The 3190-nt window shown below is 45.5% G+C and overlaps 1 long non-coding RNA gene across 1 annotated transcript in view; it reads left to right on the forward strand.

Annotated features, from left to right (window-relative positions):
- Nucleotides 1-6: 6 nt before the first annotated feature.
- LOC104832037 overlaps nucleotides 7-3190 on the forward strand; it is a 9441-nt gene continuing 6257 nt past the window's right edge. Inside the window, exons 1-2 of the long non-coding RNA XR_774376.1 lie at nucleotides 7-116; nucleotides 979-1143. This is a non-coding gene — a long non-coding RNA (uncharacterized LOC104832037). The remainder of the gene's footprint in view (nucleotides 117-978; nucleotides 1144-3190) is intronic.

The following is a 3190-nucleotide window of genomic DNA, read 5'->3' on the forward strand; positions in this document are numbered from 1 at the left end:
CCCCCCGAAGCACAGAAAACAGCACATCCTCGGGCTGCGTCCTTCCAGCGTGAAGTCGTGCAGATTAATGGCAGCGCAAAATGAAGTCTGGGATGGTTTCAGTCCAGGTTTGTCAGGTTGGTTGCTGGAGCTTAGAGATGAGAAAAGTTAAGGCTTCTTCCGTTAGCACTGTTCTGTTGATGAACATACATTATGATACCCTAGAAAAGACAGTTCAAAGACTTGCCCAAGAGCACAGGCAAATTTACTGTGAGAGAAAAAAATAAATCTTACTGCAATCAGACTGTGCTCTCTCTTTAACCTTTGCTGTGATTCAGTTCTGGTTATTTAAATCAACACCACTTGGTAGAGTCTGTACTCTTAATAATTAAGATGCTCTGTGGAAATCAGAGGAAGAGATTCTTTTTGAAAGAATTGTAAAAGAATAGAGCTGAAAGAAAATCTCATCCCTAACACAGTACCCAGAGGCTCAAATTATAACAATAAAGCATGTAATTATGTATTGTTCCTCAGCTCCAGCAGAAGTGCCATTATAGAAAAAATACACTCTTAAGGAACACAGGATAAGCTACGAGGAACAATCCAGCTCTGGCAAGTGAATGATTCCTTATTAGTTTTAGTCTGTAACTTACTGTTTAGTATCATTTCAAAAAAGAAAAAGGTATGAAATATTGGCCATTATCTCCTGCAGTAATGAGGTATCGCCCAAAAGATGCATGGGAGCGTTCATAGCTCGTACTCAGTTCACAGAGGAAAATGCAGTCTGGCATCACTTGCTGCTATGGATTTTGCATTATAGAGGCATCTCAGTGACACTGCTGGATAATTGTGGCATATTGCTTCTCTGAATATATTATCAGATTTTTTTTTTCAGCTTGAAATTTTCTTTCCCGCTAAGGCAATACAAATGTTGGACTGACAACATCAGCCTGTTCTAGGAAAACTAACATATCTCTGTGGGTTTTTTTTTTTCCATAGCTCACACTGCGTGTATTTATGAGAAAGGAAGGTGAGAGCTGCTACGCAACGGAAGCTCTTGGACAAGGCTCAGTCAGAACCTTTCCTAAAGGAGTTTTCTTTCCCAGTGCATAGCTAACAAATGGCAATGAAAACTCAGCCCTACAGTTCTTCTGTTACTCAGAGGTAATATTTTACTTAAGAACCACCAGCTATTCTATCATTACCATAGTAATTGTAATTTGTTAGTCATTCTGCATTTCATAGCAGTAACAAGGAGTTCTCAACTTGGTTTACGTGCAGTGTGACTTCTTGAGATGGATAAGCTTTACCTGAGCAGTATGGTATTTTAACTCTGGAAGTAACATCACAGGTGAGCAGTTCCTGTGGTAGCTAGTAGCTCCTCTCTGTTTAAGTATAGCTCAGCTTCCTAAAGAACATAATTGTGAGTTTGTGGAGGCAAGCATGTAAATAAAAAAATAATCATGCTGGGATTTTTGTTGAAGAAAAGCATAAATGAACTCCTGGCATGGATCCGAGGTTTGTGACTAATTTCTTCAGGATGGCAATCTCACTTTGTGTTTGGAGTAGATTTTTTCTGAAGTGCTTGTCGTAGATTTTAGAAAAACTGAATTGTATGTAGTAAGGATCATAACAATGGTTGAGATTATGATCTCTCACTTGGAAACTTCTGTAAAATAAATAGGTAAGAGAAAAGACTACAAAAGAATTGAGTGGACATAAATTTAATACATGTCTCACTATTACAAATTGGAGAACATTTTACAAAGATAAAAATCTTAGATATGAATATAAAAATATAGAAAAAAGCCATTAGTTAAGTAAACAAACAAAAGTAGCAGGAAGAAGAAAGTGATTATTTTACGTGAAATATGGAAAACAGCAGTAAGGCTGAGACGGGAAACCAAAGGAACCTTAGTAGATATAGTAGATATATGAATGTAGATAGGAATTGTTTAATAATTATTTAGCTTATAATGAAGTTAAAGAAGTTTCAATAGAGGTAGACATGGCCCAAGGGGATGAGAAGCGGATGTTTAATGTTTGCATTGTTGAGGCTGGCTGGGGCAGGAGATAGTCCCTGATAAGAAGCAGCAGTGACTCCAAGAACCAGCCAAGACCGACCTTGTGATTTGGACAAATGCCAAGGGACAACTGAGTCTGCGCAGGGACAGAAGGTTAAGAGTTCACCGTGAAGAAGACATACAGCCTTCATCTTCACGACCACCACACGACCACCGTAAGGAGGCACTGCGCAAGCGCAGTTGAGAGGAGACTATGGAAATGACTTCCTGGAGCTAATTTTAATATGAAGCGGGGATAGGTAATGCCTATGTATAAGCGTATTGCGAAACTCTATACATATGTAACACTTGACTGTATAAATTTAAAGCAAACTACCAAGTCGGGTGCGCACGACTTTGGTGGGACTACCCCCCGTGCTGCCCAGCGCTGAATGAACATACCTACTTTACAATCTCACTGATTGTGGAGTCTGTTTTCCGCACATCAGGCAGGAGGAGAAAACACTGCTGTGGGAAGGGCCATCCACATTCATTACAGTGAATGAAGGTGCACGAGAATTTCATTAATGCGATGATTGGCATCATCTGATCGTCCTAATTGACTACATCCATCTTCCACATACGGAAAACTACTTGGTTGAAGTTATTCTGGGGCAACCGGGGGCCGCCCTTTACTTCTGCGGGAGGCGGTAGCGATCGGTCAGGTCTGGGTCCAACATGGCGGCTAACGCGACCATCAGCCCGCCTCACCTCCTATTGCTGGGGGAGCGCTGCCGCTTGGCGGGAAGCTGGAGTGGGGTGGGCGGGGTTGGAAGACGCCCGGCGGTTCCCGTCAGGCGAGGGTTTCCTCGGCCAGCCCGGGGGTGCAGTGCTGTGTGGAGGCGGCGTGAGGCGAGGGAGGGCGGTGGCGGCTGGATGGGGGCGGGGGAAGGCCGGCGTGGAGAGGCCGGGCCGCGCTCCCGCTTCGGCTCGGCGGCGGGAGGCGAAGCCCTTCGCCTTCGCAGGCGGGGTGAAGTGCGCGGGTCTGGCCGCAGCGTCCGGCGTTCTTGGCCGGTGAGGGAAAAATTCTCGCCGGCCCGGGGCTGAGGGGCCGGGGGTGTGGGCGGCGCGGGGCGGCCCTCCCGGCTCGCCAGTCGGGCGTCGGCGGGAGGCCGGGGGGCCTCCCGCCGCTCGGGAGCCGCGGCCGG

The sequence above is a fragment of the Haliaeetus leucocephalus genome, unplaced genomic scaffold (genome assembly GCF_000737465.1).
Source record: "Haliaeetus leucocephalus isolate CR32 unplaced genomic scaffold, Haliaeetus_leucocephalus-4.0 Scaffold234, whole genome shotgun sequence".
Lineage (NCBI taxonomy): Eukaryota > Metazoa > Chordata > Aves > Accipitriformes > Accipitridae > Haliaeetus > Haliaeetus leucocephalus.